Source organism: Nymphaea colorata, chromosome 9 (genome assembly GCF_008831285.2).
Source record: "Nymphaea colorata isolate Beijing-Zhang1983 chromosome 9, ASM883128v2, whole genome shotgun sequence".
NCBI lineage: Eukaryota > Viridiplantae > Streptophyta > Magnoliopsida > Nymphaeales > Nymphaeaceae > Nymphaea > Nymphaea colorata.
Window position 1 is genome coordinate 8,294,967 of NC_045146.1, and position 18,622 is coordinate 8,313,588.

An 18,622-nucleotide genomic window follows, 5' to 3' on the forward strand; every position below is an offset into this window, starting at 1 on the left:
GTTTATTTCTTCATGTTATCTGGATCCCAACATCCTAATTACTGTAATTTCTTACAAATGAATGCTACTAAGTCAAGTTCATTTCTTATTGTTAGCAGGTTGGTAACATATTTATTGTGTCTCTTTCAAGGTCTAAGCTCTTGGAGATTAGCTTGATAGAGCATGCTTAGATATTAAAATGCAAGAAAATGCTTAAGTATGCACTTAAATTAGTCAAAACATTTAAGTGGGGTGATCATAGCTTTTTAAATGGTCCAGGATTTTGATCAAATAGATTTCATAGGCAGGCATTGGTTACACTACTAAGATTATAGTGTTATAGGCAACACATAATTGCAATTATTCTTGCTCAATAATATCAATACAACTAAACATTCACAATATAGGATGTCCCATTCTCCCGTGTATGTGTGTGTGTGTGTGTCTCTCTATATATATATATATATATTACTAGATTCCTATGGTCGGGTTTAGCCAAGGGAATCATCTCATCGCTCAATGTATGTGTCCCAATTTGTGCATCAAGGTGCACAATGGAACGAGGCCACCCAATGAAAAGTATTGAGCATCTCATCTTCTTATCTTTTGATGTTTGTGTTATTAATTTTTCATTTATTTTATTTTCTCATATTTTTAGTTTTTTAATTTTAAAAAAATTATCATATTTTTCTCATTTTTTTTAAGTTGACTGTAATATACCCGAGAAAAAAACTTCGAAATGTTATTTGTGACTATGATATATATATACCCTCAAAGGTGACTCTAGTATCTTTATGCGCTTAGGGATATCAGACCTAGGCCTATCCAATCTAAGATCAGATGGCCCATAATTAATGTCCCTAGATGCACATAAAATACTGGAGCTACAATTCAGTTTTCCTATATATAAGTAATTGTTTAGGTTTAAACCACTAGACTAGCAACAAAAAGTAGATTACTTAAATGCAACTATTAAGGTGCCTTTGTTTTTTTCTTTGTGATCTAACCTTATATATGTGATCTTAATAATATGTAGATGGAAAACATATATTAAGTTAATCAGTTTTCTTAAATTTGATCACAGTTTTACAATAAGTAAAATTGAATGGCTCATATAACGTCAGATTTTTTATGATGTTCAAATCTACATTTTTCGTAAAACAACTCAAACTAGAGCAAGTTTTATAACAAGTTAGTTTTTATAAATATATTATGATCCGGGCAGAAGTCTACGATCTACCATCGTGTGTGTGTGTGTGTTTTTAATTAAGAAATTCATTTGTTTCTAGAAAAGTACGAAGGTTCGGACAATGTTGCAGATGACTGATAGTACTGAGTCTGGGGTGGTAATTTCAATTCAGAAATAGCCAAATCACAGGTAAAACCAAATTTGGGCTACACTAGATTTTTTTTGCTTCGATGGCTCTGACATTGACCAGTACTCTGAGCTTGACCAGATACACCCCCTGTCCCCCTTCTCCCGTCTTAATTTTAAGAAAAGATTTAGAAAATGAAGCATGACATCTTCCTTCAGTTCATATGCATGCTTTGTTACTTGGGATAATGGTCAACAAAAAGAAAAAAACATTTTCAAAGAACCATTCCGGCCGCTGTACATGTAGCGAGGCTTTTTAAAGGCATCAAAAGAAACATTTGGGGATTATGGAAAAATTTTGTCGAGGAGTTCATTCTGCCTAAAGATTTGCATCTTTTACCTTTTCCTCCTATGGAAACTTTCATCCCGGGCCGCAGATTTCTTTGCAATTTAAAGACGGTCCTCAGGTTAGCGACAGTACCATTGTTAAGTGTCAAAGAGGTCTTTGCCTTTTCTCGTCGGTTCTCAATTCAAATTACGTATAAAAGCAGCCAGATGAGTATAATATTGCTTGTCTTCCCACTCCCAGATGGGACGAAGTCGTAAACACCCATGGGCATTGTTCCCAGAAGAAAAAAAAAAATCAAAGAAAAATATGAAGCTGACCTGCTCCAGTGATCCGGCACTCCTCTCACGACAGCACCGATCAATCGATCCATACGAAGAATGGCAGAAGATCGATCGAGAGAAAGGGGAGAGCTCGGAAACTCGATGGAGAGAGAGAGAGAGAGAGAGAGAGAAGAAGAAGAAGAAGTCGTATTTTTCTATGGGAAATATGCTCCGATCTTTATTGCCACAAATACATACAGCAAAAACAATGAAGGAAAGCATTGCATCAGGAGTCGGTGATATAAGCATTACCTTAAGACCAGAATAATAACAAAGGGTTGATGCGTACTACTATATCCATTTAGTATGGCTTCTTTGATTTTTTATCGTCGACAAGTTGGGTGACTCTGGCCTTTGAACGTAGTACTCCAACTACATCCTCATGAAGATCAAACTAATTTAAATTCATCATAGTTATCATTCCTTACGGATTAAGGAAGTGTACAAGGTACATATATCGTCATAAGATCATTTCTACATTTTTCTATGTTCACTTACTGCCAATCTTCAAAAAGTCTACTTTTCCATTATTTTTAGACATCCTGCTCCTTATGTGATTACGATTCAAACCTATGGATTTTGATGATGAACTTCACATGGCCTTCATTAACCGTAACCAATGCCATAACAAACATGTCTCTTTTGTTGCATGAGAAGCAAAAATTGGGGATCATATGGAACGCAAGCAACAAAAAAATAAGATGAGGTAACTAAGAAGAACAATGAGGGGCTACTTTGCTAATTAGGGCACTAGTTAGAACCTGTCTCAAGCCCGCCACTTCCCAACATCTGATCTATATTCCTCAGGCATCACGCCGATTAAGTGGTTTTGTCCAGCAGCTTCAAAGAGTTCACAAAATCAAATAATATAGAAAATGCAACGCCAGATAAAAGAAGGTTTACAGCAAGAATTTTTATATGGTCTGCTTAGCATCACCTAACTCTAATCCCTATTACGCTCCACGGCTTCTAAAAATGAAAAAAAAAAAGGAAATAAGTGACTTGCTAATATATGTATATATATATATATATATATATATATATATATGGTAAAAACGGACCATTTGCGTAAGAGACAAAAACCAGACCCATTAAAATTAATTGTTAATTTATTTTTTTTTGAAATTTAACTTTATAGATATGATCTTATGAGTATTTTGGTGAGAAACATGTATTAAGTTAGTTGTTTCCTTTCTTAAATAATGTTTTTTAAATAATCAAAAAATGAACGACTCTTATAAGTTATAACATCAAAACTTTGATAGTAAAAAGATCAATGTTTCTGACAAAAAAAGACTTAGACTAAAATACAATCAAGTTAGTGTCTGTAAATACATTAGAAGATGTACATTTTGTTCAAAATATTTTTCAACACAAATTTAATAGGTCTTGTTTTTATTCTATACCCAAGTGGACTGGTATCTACCAGCCACTCTTTTATATATATATATATATATATATATATATATATATATATATATAAGAGAAAAGTTGGTTAAAACAGACGACTTGGGTAACAGACAAAAACCAGATCAATTGAAATTAATTATTAAGATTCTTTTTTTTTTTGAAATCTATGATCTTAAGAGTGATCTGATGAGAAACATATATTAAATCAGTCATTTTTTTACTTAAATAATATTTTTAATAATAAAAAAATGAATGTCTCTTATGACATCAAAATTTTGGTAGTACAAATGAACAATTTTTTTATAAATATGACATGAAATAAAACATGATATATATACATGGAGTCAGGCAAGTTGGGCGGTTGCCCCAGGGGAAGCGCTTTCTGTCCAGTATGGGCCAGTGGCCAGGCTGGCTCTGGCCCATCCCATCTTGATCCACCAGAATTTAATACCTCCAAACCAAACTGAGGTTAGCGGCCTCAAGGCAGCTACAATTAATTATTATATTTTTGGGAAGTCTTAATTCATTTGAACCTCCTAGGTGCATGTCGGATTTAGGGTTCCATAGCAGTACTGGAACTCACCTGAATACCCTTAGAAGTCCACTCCGTCGCCATAGCTACTCCGTCGCCATAGGTACGGTACCTCAACTCTTTAGCTGCAGCCCTGTATGTTGGACTTATCCAAGAATGAAGTGGGCATTGTAGTCAACAGTGGAAGTAAGCTCACCGTTTATGCATAGCATCAGCGTACGTAACACGGTAAGAGGCAGGTCCAGTAAGTTCAGAAGACAGAACTAAGATGGTCTATTTAATTAGGTTCAAAAGGGCTATACAAGGAACCGCTGTGTCTTCGTCTGTCGAGTTTTACTGAAATCACTTATTTCACATTTGACAATAAAGCCTTTTTCTTATTAATTTCTTTCATTTAACTAGAAAATGTTACAAATGGCGCTTGATCATTTTATGCCCAAGTTTTGATTTCTTTTGTTTCGTCTCCAAGGACATAGCATAGCTAGTCTACCTGAATAGCGCGCATTAATCATGCATCAATTTGATTCGTGTGAGTACTACTTCCATGAACTACAAAAGGTGGCATGAACGACACTTTAAGTTGAAGAGTATATTGTAGGACCACTCAAGTTGCGATGTATGTCTGGACCCTAACACTTGAAAGAAGAAAAGGAAGTTCTTGAATGTTTGGACCCTGACACTTAAAAAAGGAAAGGAAGTTTCAGCCTCTCTCACTCGAGCATTAGGATTCCCTCCCACTAACCCACACTGATTCCAGTGTTGCTGGGTTTATTAAATTTTTTTCTCAAAATGGCACACTGCTATGTGTGATGTGCGGGATCAATATTAATCCCATTAATGAAGATTGATGTCATAGGGGCATAAGCAAGAAACCCAGTTGAACTTCACAAGAACCCATGGATAGACGCAAATTAACAGTCGGGAAGGGGAAATGATTTGCATGCTGTTTATAAGCCGACTACATTGATCTAGCGTTGGGCTGGCAATACTTGTCGTGGACTCAAACACACATACACGTGGACCCGCGAACCCGAAGAAAAAGTAAAAAGACAAGAAGATAAAAGGTTGCAGGCCAATGGGCAACTAAAACAGTGTCCCCTCATGGACGCATTGCCCATGGAACAGAAACATCCAAACCAGAAGCCTAGAAACTTGTGCCCCAATCAGATCTACTCTTATTAATTTCCCACCCCAAAAAAAAAGCCAACTAAAGGACGATATGGCACGCACAAGAGAGGGCGGGGGAATAATCTCCTTCATGAATAACTGCATTTTTCATGCATTAAAGTTCCCCACTTTAACTCCTTTTTCGAGTATATTCAATGGGGAGAGGAGGTCATGTGACTCGGTAGTTCCCCATGGAACCTTCTACAATTCCAATGCTCGTCAGAAAAACTGAGCTCCTGCAGAAGGACCAAATTTATAATGGCAAACGCGCTGAAAGATGCCTTCTATGCATTAGCAGCAAAAGCCACAAAAGCAAGTGCATTTTTGCGTTTTCTTTTCCTTTGACAGAAAGCACATGGGCATCTTCATAGCACCACTCAGACTTTCTGCTTCTTTCCCTTTTTTCCCTTTCATTATATATGTTTCTCCTTCTGAGTTGTGCTTTTCCTCCTGACAGGAAACAAGTTGCCCCTCTTTGTCACTTACCGTCCAAAAATTATTTTAATGGACATCGTCGCACTAAGAACAGCATGTCTGCTTGGTGTGCTGACGAAAGGCCCAAGCTGCCAATGATATAATTGATACAGAAATCGCCTGATTTTGGTGCTAAAACCATGTCGTCGGCCTTTTGTTTTACACTGCCAGAAGGTAGAATGCGGATTGAAACCATTAATTTAATTCTTTTAACTCTCAGTGGTAGATGATATATATATATATATATATATATATATGTATGTATATAAAATGTTTGAGCTAAGCAGTTGGTATAGTAGACTCGCCCTTAACTTGTTACGAGTGTTCATGGTTTGATTCCAGTTGTCCTCTACTCTTGCACAAGCCGAGCCTAAGTAGAAGTAAATAAGAGGGTTTCGATTTGAGTTTCCCTTCTGACTCTTTCCGAAAACCAGAAATAAGTGAAGGTTAATGTAAGATGACCCAGATCTTCACGTGCTGTCACCAAGATGCATCCAAGAGAAGCTTTCAATTTATTCTAATGAGCATGCAAGAGAGGTAGAGCGATTGTTTAATTTTCTTTACTAAACCATGCAACTCTAACATAATTTTCTTTACTAATACATCTGTCTATTTAGGAAATTATGTGCGAAGTGCATACCGAATTGAAAGATTCATGTGTTGCTGGAATGGATTGACAGGAATTCAAAAGTCTAAGGGACGTCCTAGCCTACCAGATATCTACATGAGCTTGTTTCGCTCCCAACTACTATGAAATAAAAATGTTTTTGTAGAGTGACCTTTTCTAACTTATGCATGAATCAACAATAAGCATGAGATGAGACTAACGGGATCCCGTGCACGCAGCTAGTACTGACAAGAGTATACAGTAAGAAGATTCCCGAACGAGTCGTTACATTTTGGCAACCCCAAAGTTTTCCGGCAATCTCCAGTCTCTTCAATGTCTGGAGGCAAGGCTGGCTTTAGCTAGTGCCCAGCCCTTATTACAGTCATACTCGAGGGATTGGTGCAACGGATAGGGTTCACTTTTCTGTTAGTAATGGCCAGGTTCTGTTTAGAGTTTGTGGGGTGTCACTTTTCGGTATTTTGTAGTTGAAGCATAGGAAGGGTATCTGTAGGAACAAAAAAAACCGAAAGTAGGCGTGTATTCCGAGGGATGAAAGGAAGGGTGTGGTTTCCACCACCTTATTGAGTTAGTATGAAATATTTTTCCTGCTTACTCAAATAACCCTCACTACGGCCGAAATCAAATTAACTTTGATTAATAATTTTTCTTGCCTAACAAGTGGGCACATTACAATTCATCACAAAATAAGGAAATATGCCTTTCTTTTTTATGATTAAAAGTTCTCTAAGAATCAATCGGAATAATAATCTGCCCCTCCTAAAGCGATAGCCGGTTTCGCACCAGTGGGAAAGTCAAAGTTCGCCTAAAGCTTCAAAGTTTTATAAGGTATGAAAAACAATAAATATAAGCGTGGAGTGCCTGTTCATGCAGATTAACAACATAACTTCATAATCATTTGCTTTTATTTTGGCATATAAATGTGGAGTGCCTTTTCATGCAGATTAATAAGATAACCTCATAATCATTTCCTTTTACTCTGTCACAAAGTGATGTGCATAATTTTTAGGAAAAGCGGAACACTTTATAGCTAATCTAGACCGTATCATATAGCTCTCTCTCTCTCTCTCTCTCTCTCTCTCTCTCTCTGGCACACACGCGCATTATGCATGCTTGAGAAGCTACTTTGAAAAGCTTTTTCCTTCCTTTTTATTTAATGTTAAAGGCTTTACAAAAGCGTATAAAAAGGTCGCCAACAGATTCAAAGTTCAAATATGCCTGCATTCCCTTGCAGTGCAATGCCGGCAAAGATGAGCAGAAATTAATGTCTAGTTGCTACTAAAGGAAGAGAGAAATCGTCAACATTTATGTGGACGCATTCGGTGACATAAGACCGAAGGCTTGGATGAATACATTCTGATGCTACATACATATCTGTCTATCAGTACAACAATATTGTAGAGCTCCTATGTTTAATTATCGTCAGTGATTCCTTCACTGACGGTCAAAAAGTGCGACTGAGATTGTCGGTGCTGCTAGCATCACCGAAGTCTTCTGCAATATTCGTCAGCAAATTTGGCATTTAATAATGATTTGCTTTTCCATCACTAAATGTGGACAATACTGACAGCCAAAAACACATCAGTGTAGATTGCATAAAAGAACATCGGTAAAGTGACGAAACTAATGGCAACTCTTACGGCCAAAAAAATTGTGTTAATGTTGATATTTTTTAAAGAAAAAAATCACTGGAAAAAAAAATTCTAGCCGTTGCTGCAGGTACTCAATCTCTAGCAGTATCACTGAAGGAAGTCTTTCTAACTCCCACACACAAAAAACACTAAAGAAAGGCACGTTAAGATAAAGTTGAACAAAAGAACTTCAATACTATTTTTCTTTTCCTCACACTTTGGATTACAAGCATGTAACTAGTATTTAAAGAACAAAAGAAAAAACTACCCACTAATGCCACTTGCCAAAAGCAGCCTCATTTTGTGGACACATAACCACTAATTCCTATTTTTATGGCTAAAGAAAAGAAACAAAAAAAAACCCACCACATGTTTACACGATCTCCACTTCCACATATTGCTCACACGTTCACATTAACTAACATTTCTCCCCCTTAATGTGAAAAATCTTGTACTCCACTCGCTTCTCGAAAATTAAAAAACTTTGATGGTGGTAGTGCTTTTGTAAAACCATCCGCAACTTGCTCTTTTGTAAAACATTGCTTCAACTCAATTTCTTCTTTCTCAATCACGTCTCTAATAAAGTGATAACGTAACTCTATATGTTTAGTCCTTCCATGAAATGACGGATTTTTTGCCATAGAAATAGTAGATTTGTTATCACAGTATAACTGAGCTGGATTCTCTTGCTTCAATTGAAGATCTTCTAAAATACTTCTCATCCATATCGCTTGACATGCAGCAGCAGTAGCAGCAATATACTCAGCTTCCGAAGAGGATAAGGTTGTTGAACTTTGTTTCTTTGAGCACCACGACACAGCACTTGAACCAAATCCAAATACAAAGCCACTTGTACTTTTCTGATCATCAACAAAATCTGCCCAATCACTATCAGTATATCCAATTAAACCAAAGTTAGTCACAGGTTTATAAAAAATTTCATAGTTGAGTGTAGATTGAATGCAACGAAAAATTCTTTTTGCTGCACCAAGATGTTGCACTAAAAAATCTTGCATGAACCTTGATATCAAACTCACTGAAAACACAATGTCAGGTCTGGTATGTGTCAAGTACATCAATGCACCGACCATGCTTCTGAAATATTTTTCATTTACTTTTGCCATTCCGTCATCTGCATTCAGCTTTTCGTTGGTGTTCATGGCAGTTGCACAACCATTACAATTGATCATTTTAAACTTTTTCAGAGTATCCAATGCATATTTTCCTTGCGATATAAAGATTCCTTCAACACTAAGACCAAGAAAGTAATGCAACAATCCCAAATCAGACATTTCGAACTCTCTCATCATACAATTTTAAAATTCTGCAATAAGGCTAGAAGAAGTGCCAGTATAGATAATGTCATCCACATAAACACTTACAGTAAGTAAATGATTTTCAATCACTTTGACATAAAGAGTTGGCTCACTATCACTTCTTTGAAAGCCATTTTGATGAAGGAATTTATCAAGACGACTATACCAAGCACGAGGAGCTTGTTTAAGTCCGTATAATGTCTTTTTAAGTTTATAAACATTGTCTTCTTTTCCTTTAATTTTAAATCCAGGTGGTTGATCAACATACACTTCTTCATTCAAATAGCCATTTAGGAAAGCAGACTTGACATCAAACTGAAAAACTTTCCATTTAAATTGAGCAGCCATAAAAAGAACCATTCTTACTGTCTCAAATCTTGCAACATGTGAAAACGTCTCAGTAAAATCAATTCCATATACTTGCACAAAACCTCTAACAACCAGCCTTGCTTTATATTTTTTCACGTTACCTTTAGCATCATACTTCACCTTATAGACCCATTTTACTCCAATTGGTTCCTTCCCCGACGGCAACTTAGAGAGCTCCCATGTGTCATTCTTTTCTGTGGTTTGTATTTCCTCTTCCATAGCATTCATCCAATTTTTGTCTACACATGCTTCATCAAAAGTTGAAGGTTCTATAACAGCAAAAGTAAATGCACACTTATAAATGTCATTTAAGGATCGTACATTTCTTGGAGGAGTTTCTTCAGAAATGGATTCAATACCTTCATTGATCGTCTCCTTCAAGGCTTCATCTTTCTCCTTTGGTTCTTCATCAATATGATTTGGATTCACTTTTTCCCCGTCAACTTGGAGTTTCATGGTTTCATTCTTAACCCAATCCCAGCAAGCTTTTTCATCAAATATAATGTCTCTTCTTATAATCAACTTCTTAGTGATAGGATTATAAAGACGATAACCCTTAGTTTCACTACTATAACCAATGACAATGTATTTTTCACTCTTCTTATCCAACTTGCTTCTTTCACTATGGTCAATTAATGCATATGCAACACATCCAAAGACTTTTAACATACTTACATTTGGTTTGCGATTCCACCATGCTTCAAATGGAGTTTTGTTTCTGACTGCCTTTGTTGGAGAAATGTTGAGAAGATATACTGTTGTATGGATTGCTTCAGCCCAATATTCACTTGGTAATTGTTTTTCATTTAACATGTTGTGTGCCATTTCCACCATTGTCCGATTTTTCCTTTCGGCCACACCATTTTGTTGTAGGGTCTTTCTTACTGTAAACTGTCTACGAATGCCATGATTTTTACAAAATAATTCAAATTCGTCAACAAAAATTCTCCCCCTCTATCCGTACGCAGTATATTTATTACATTTCCACTTTCTTTTTTTGCAAAAACTTTAAACTCTTTAAATTTATCCATTGCATCAGATTTGTGATTGAGAAAATATATCCAACTCATTCTAGTGTAATCATCAGTAAATAGCAAAAAATATTTGCTACCATTTAATGAAGAAGTTTTCATTGGACCGCATATGTTAGCATGAACTAATTGAAGCGGCATTTTAGCTCTTCATGATTTTTTCACTTGAAATGGTAATTTATATAGTTTACAATAAACACACCTTTCACATACATCATCATGACAATCAATAGATGGCAGTCCATATACCATACCTTTTTGATGTAAGAGTTTCAACCCATTAAAATGAAGATGCTCATATCTCACGTGCCATAGCTTGGAATCATCAATTTTTGTCACAAAAGCATTTGTCTCAAGAGGAAACATTTTATTTCCAACCATATTTACTTTTGCAAGAACTACACCACTTTTATTTTTAATTTCACAAGCATCATTTTCAAATAAAAGTGTGTACCCTTTTTGAACCGGTTGTCCAACACTAAGCAAATTTTGAGCAAACCCGGGGACGTAATACACATCATTAATAAATCTTTCCATACCTGTTTCTGATTTGATGATAACTGTTCCTTTACCCTTCACACTTATTCTATTGTTGTCTCCAAGCCACACATCCAACTTTATAGTCTCGTCAATGTCTTTAAAAAAACTCTTGTCACCAGTCATATGATTACTGCAGCCGCTATCTACAAACCAAACTTCACTCTTGCAACGGTTAGCATCCATAGTTGTAAGAAATAAATTCTCATTTTCTTCTACAAAACTAGCTTGTTGTTTTGCCTTTTCAAAACATTTAGCTTCTATATGAACAAACTTCTTGCAAAAGTTACATTGTTTTCCCCTAAAGTACTTATTTTGATTACCTTTCTCTATTGTGTCATGGGTTTTATGGAAATTTCCATGGAATTTTCCACGTCCTCTACCATAACCATGAGTGACTTATAGCCTCCTTGTCCTTGACTCCTTCCTTCATTTCTTTGATCATAGCTTCCATTCTTCTCTTTTGAAAACTCTATCTTTGTTTGGAAAACTTGCTCTATTCCTTTTTCTGTTGACCTGTTCATGCGTTGCTCATGTGCTAAAAGAGACCCCATTAGTTCATCAATAGAATAAATAAACAAATCTTTGGATTCTTCTATTGCAGTGACAACATGATCAAATTTAGAAGGAAGACTTCTTAACACTTTTTCAAACACCTTTTGCTCGGTTATGGCTTCACCAAAACTCTTCATTTGATTTACAATAGTAGAGAGTCTAGAAAAATAATTTTGAACGGACTCACCAGTTTTTATGCAAAATGTTTCAAACTCTCTCCTTAAGATTTGGAGCTTAACTGTAGTAATCTTCTTATCTCCATGAAATTTTTGCTTAAGGAATAGTCACGCTTCACTTGACTTCTCTGCACCCGCATTAGTTGGGAAGACAGTCTCTGATACAACCTGCTGCAATACTGAGAGTGCCTTTGCATCTTTCTTCTGAAATTCCTTAACATCAATTTTCTCTATTGACTTTCCTGCTGCTTTTGATACTTCAATTTCTACATAACCATTCTCAGCTAACTCCCAAAGATATTGTGAAATGAAGTAAGTCTTCATTTTGATACTCCAAAACTCATAGTTCTCACCATTAAAAATAGGCACTAAGGATTGGGATAAATGGAGTTCCTTGCTTCTGCAATGCTCCATGATACTTGAGATGCCCACGCAACCTGGCGCTCTGATACCAAGATTCAAGGAAGTCTTTCTAACTCCCACACACAAAAAACACTAAAGAAAGACACGTTAAGATAAAGTTGAACAAAAGAACCTCAATACTATTTTTCTTTTTCTCACATTTTGGATTACACGCATGTAACTAGTATTTAAAGAACAAAAGAAAAAACTACCCACTAATGCCACTTGCCAAAAGCAACCTCATTTTGTGGACACATAACCACTAATTCCTATTTTTATGGCTAAAGAAAAGAAACAAAAAAAAAACCACCACATGTTTACACGATCTCCACTTCCACATATTGCTCACACGTTCACATTAACTAACAATCACTTCTATAGATACTGTAAGAAAAGGCTACGGTGGTGTGACTTTGACAATCACCAGTATTGATCTAGACTGCTGAAAGCAGTCACCGCTGTCGATAATTTATACGGTGAAACTTGAAACCGGGGTAGCCTAAACCTGTAATTTTGACCACCGCTACGTTCAAGAATATGACAGTCATCAGTCCTCTATACAAGCGAACTTAATCGCCTCTACAGCAGTGTTGATTTCACAGGTGGTGCTCCATTGCAGTGATATTTTTTCACTAGTATGTTGTCGTTAATTAGAAAAAAAGAAAAACTATATTACATATAGTGTAAATTTTCACATTTTTATTTACATAATACCTGTGCAAATTTAAAAACCAAACGAATTGGTGTACACGGGAGCAACTAAAGTGAATGATAACAAACAAATATTCACCTATATATTGTAGGTAAAAAAAAAGCTTTGAAGCATGAATGGAGTAGACACTTTAAATCACACTTCCTATAATGATCTTTTATTCAACAAGTTACAAGTTCTGTCTATCATAAAAATTAGCCAACCTCTCCATGTTTATGACTCTCAATACAAGCTAATGTTTTTAAGGCGTACCTTTGTAACAGACTCTTCATCCAAACAATTCAATTTTCAAATTGGTGAGAAGTATATAAACGAGGCACCAATTGCATCATAAAATATAACAAGGTGATTAATACCTGTAGCTTCCTTCAGAAAAGCCTGAGGTAAAGAATGTCAACCAACCTGTGGCAGGTATGTGAAACTAAACAATGGAAATACTTAAGGTCTCACATGAAATGGGGAGGTAAAGAATATTTTTAACAACTTTGAGAGAAATGGAATATGACATTCCATTTCCTACATTACAGGCCTGAACATTCTCTAGTCTTGCATAAAATGAAGTTAGTTATCTAAAGATCTCAGTGCCAGTGCCAAAGCATCTACCATGCTGAATTCTCCATTCATGTAGGCAAATGCATCTTCATGAATCTCTAAGGGTGACAAGGCTGCACCTAGTTTAACTGACAATAACCAAAACTTCATCCTACCCAGTGCAATGTTCAATCAAAATAATCTTCAAAACTTGGAACTACAGAATTTCAACAAAAGCCACTCACAAGGTGTGAGCTTTCCCTGGCTAAATATGTAGTAGAGATCAAATCCAGAGTCCATGCAACTGTAGAACTTATTCTATTGAAGAGTATATTTGTAGAGAGTTTGTGGCACCAAATTAATTACAAAAGTTAAAGGGGCAACAGACTTATGTCAAGAAACTAGTCATGAAAAATTAAGGGTCTAAAAGGTCATGCCAAAACAAAACGCAAGCAAGCCATAAAAGTACCTCAAACCCTACCAGGAGTTATCATACAGGTCCTTGACCCAGCGGCTGTTTCCAATATTCAGTAATGTGGACTATGCTCAATGACGACATATGTCGCACGGAAAACTGGTTCTGCGATCTGTTGACACACAATGGAACATGACAGTACATCCTGGGCATAGTCAAACCTATGTTATGTGCAACCAGTACCTTGTCCTCAACTTCATAGATATGTTTATGATGCAGTCCTTTCTTATCTTTTTTTTTTTTTTCAATTTAAGTTTGTCATTGTTTATGTGGTTTGCAAATTGAAAACTCTCAAACTGATACCTTATTGAGTCCCAGTGCACAATGATGATGTAAGCCATCATTGAAGGAGCATCACTTTGAATATGATATTCATGCGACATTGCTCAACATTGTCCATTCTGAACTATGAACTACTAAATATAAATTAAAGCTATTAAGTGTAAATTACCTACAGATAAATGATGCTTGACATCAACTAGCAATAAGCACTACCATGGTACCTTTCAGGATGTGGCTCATCAGGTCAAAGCCGAGTCCATCAACCTGTAACCATGACTAATTTTTACCTTTTGACATGAAATGCAACAATTGATGATTGTTTTGTTATTTTAAAGACCTCATCAATAAAACAAAAAAAATGTACTATGTTAGAAGGATGTTAATTTGGAAATAAAGAAGAAGCTATTAAAATAAGAAAAACGGAGAAAGCATGCCTGATCACACCTTCATAATGTGTTTCTTTAGATATTACTTACCATTAATGACAACAATTATGAGTAAAAAACAGTAATAAATTAAAATAGAGAGAAATTGAAGCAAAATCACTAACTGAGCAAAGAGATAAAATGACGTGGCAAATCTTGATCTCCAACACCAAACACAGCATGAAAGGAAGAAAAAACTCACACATAATATATATATATATATATATATATAGAGAGAGAGAGAGAGAGAGAAAGAGATGATATAGATTGACCACATTTACGTTTGCATACAAAAATTATTGTTCATCTATACATTTACATCAAAGCACCAAAAACAAAAACTATTGTACATGATCAGTATATGAACAATACCAAAATATGATCATTTACATCAAACTACCCAAAAAAGCTGTCAATATGATCATGTATACCTAGATACATGAAGAACCTAAAATACTACTATTCATATGTTCATTTGTAGAACATCATTCATTATTGTGTCATCCTTGTGTCTCCATGATTTGCACGATATAGCTCGAGTATCTCATTTTGTAGCTTAAGTACTATATTGCTTGGCTTAGATCCATCAATATCATCAACATGCACACCAAGACCATATGTTCGAGCATACGCATTGTAATCCTTTTGATGCTGTTGCTAAATATATCATTACCACTTTGCATTGCTTCCTGTGTGTTTTTTGGCTCTTGTGATCTTTGTTTTACAATTTTAGCCTAGAAAAAAGCAAAAACTCAAACCAATATATATTCACCTGTAAAAAAATAAACCAAATAATCAATAATTATGCTTACAATTATAGGGGCAATGCATTCTGTCCCACTTGGAAATTGCTTGCTTGTGTGGGTTCTTATCCATACATCATATCAAGGCATATCAACCCCATCACTACCATCAATGTGCTGCACCATAAGCGTGACGTTAATACAGTACTAACAATCACAACTTAAAATGAATACAGACCTAAAAATTGAAATGATTTTCATATAATATAAGCCTGCTCAGCAGGAAAACATGCCATGCTCTTTGTACCTAGAGTATTAAGCATTGTTTGTTGTGCACGGTTAGCAACATTTGTAGCACTTTGTGTTTACATATGACAAACTATAAATTTTTAATAAAAATGCAAATTAACTGGTTGCTTTTATTTCACATAAGACCAACCTTTGACTTATCAATATGAAAATAGTCCATCAAGATCTCCATTGATCATCATGAATGTCATTGAGTTGATCTTGCAAGCTTTCATCTTCAGTATCATAAATGTGATAAACATTCCGAAGTTTCGTCCTCCAGTCAGCACACTTCTTTTTAAGCACTTAGTTAAGTGTGAACGCAAGACCTATTCATAAAAATGACATACATTTGTATATATGTAAAATTTTTAGAGCTTACATGCAGACCATAATAAATTATAATTGTTTACCTGTACTCGCTTTCTTTCCTTGTGTGAGATTTTGAGAGACAGGACCTGACATGCCGGTATGTGGTCTAACCATTCTTGATGCCTTTACCAGAGGTAATCAGACTAAGGACTAAACTAAATGTTCCATTTTTTAAGTCCAGATGTCGTTGAAACCCTGAGAAAGCAAACATACCCTAATTTTAAAATCATATATGTTTTCAAATCTAGATAAATCTCAAAAATAGACTTATAAACAAGAAAAAATTAAATATTGATGTTTGTTCATGTTTGGATCATCACAGATCAATGTTGATCGAGAGGAATAAATCTAATATGATGCATGCAAAAACTAGGTCATATAGACCAGTAACCCAGTCTCTACTAGGACATGGGTGTAGGACATGGACCTATCATGGAAATCTGGATTTGAATGAAAAAATTGAGATCATGATATGAGAGATTTATAAAAATCTCATTTTAAATTTAAAATGAGAGATGTCATAGAAATCCAAAATATGATTTCATGTCATTGAAACTCTTGATCCAAAGTACAATGCAGAAATCCAGTAAGTTTGATCTTGTATTCATGATTGGATCTTTCATGATCCAATTTTGAAAGGGTAGATCTAAATCTGTTTTTTATAGGGTTTAAAATCTTGTATTTGGGTCTGCCTTTGTGGGAATTGATCCAAGGTTTATGATTGAATACTCATTTGCTTTGAAATCTATCTAGGATCCAAGATATGAAATTGAAAATTTGATATTTGAAATCTAAGATCCAAAATCTAGGGTCTAAAATCCAAAATCCGATATATATGATGAGATTTATGATTCAGGACTTGTATGTGAAATCTGATCCAAAATCTATGATCCAAGATGAAAAATCCAAGATCCATTATATGAGATCCTTAACTTGAGTTCTAAAGTCCAATCATTGAGATCCAAAGCCCATGCATTAGAATTCAGTTTAATATCAAGGTTTAGATCAACGTAAGGTTTATGATTTGGATCCAATGCCATGAATTGACTATAGTTAGTGAGTTTGGTTCTTGGTCAAAATATAGGATATGAAATCATTCAATTCATATGCGCGATCCATAGAATACAAAGTCATTCAATTGGGTATACCTAAACTGGGTTTAAATCTACTTGGGTTTGACTGTAGTTGGCATGTTTGGTCTTAGTCAAACTATAGGATATGAAGTCATTCAATTCATATGCATGATTATTCAAAGAAATTAGACTAGACCTAGGCTATGCGACTAGGTTTATAAGTAGTGGGCTTTAAGACTGGTCTAAGCAAGCTCTTAAAGTGTTGAACTAGGATTCGACTCCATGCCCACATGACCTAGGATTTTTTGAAATCATTTAAAAGAGATTGATTTTAAAAACATTCTAAAGAAAACTATAGTTCGAAACGATTCTTCCTTGAGGACCAAGCTAGATTTAGGCTTGCACAGGATATGCTACTAGGCTGACCCAGTCTAGTTCCAAACAAGGGGTGCATGTGGGTGCAAGGTGGTTCGATGCATAAAAACGCAAATGTGTAATACATGATTAAAGAAAACATATAAGAAAATCATACTCTATTTGCATGATTAAGTAAAACTACAGAAGCAAAAGCATGAAATTAAGAGAAAGAGATCGACGCTTGCATGCATGGACCCTCCATTTGATTATATACCTCACTCTCACACCAAAAATACATTTTTGAAGCTTAAACCACTCACTAAAACGCGTTGGTGACCAACTGAACCCAATCCAGATTAAAAAGGAGACTAGAGTAAATCAAAACTTAGTCGGCCTCCCCATTTGTAGCAAAAACCATTTTTATACATATTCAAAAAATTGGTTTTATGCTTTCTTATTAAACAACCTTTTTTATTATTTATTCAATTTTATTTTATTTATTTTACTTAAGAAATAAAACTGGCGCAATGTATGGCACTGTGTGCATCGCAAAGACGTGCACTCGCAAGAGTCGTGATGGTGTGCACGATGTTGTGCTAGATTGCGCGCGACGCGACAACACGCGCGATGCTGCGCTCGTCGCGACGGTGTACAGCGTTGTGAACATCACGCGATGCATCAACACCTTGCGCAGTGCTGAGTAGGGCATGTGTGTGTGTGTAGGCCCTATCCTTAGTCAAAGGGGTGTTTGCAGGGCTAATGGAAAATCTCACTTGGTCAAAGCCTATTTTTAAAAAAATAAAAAAATTATTCAAAAATACTTGGAACTCGCATGAAAATTTTGTTAAATTTAAAAAAATTAAATTTTGAATTTTGACTCCAAAAATCTCTATAAATACTCCTTCAATCCTCTCTTTTGAGTAGAGGCTAACCCTTGGGGAACTTTTAGTGTTTTCTCACTTGAAGTTTTAGAGTTTTTCCTTACCTTTTTCTCTCTATTTCTCTCTTCTTTCCTTCTTCTTCTCCTCCAAACTTGGGAGTAAGCATCTCCAAGTTCAAACTCTTCAAGAGAGCACAAGAAGATCTCTTGGAGGAATACTTTCATCATCTTAAAGCTTCAACCAAGGCGACCTTAAGATCATCATCTTAGAGCTTCATTCCTAATATCATCTATAT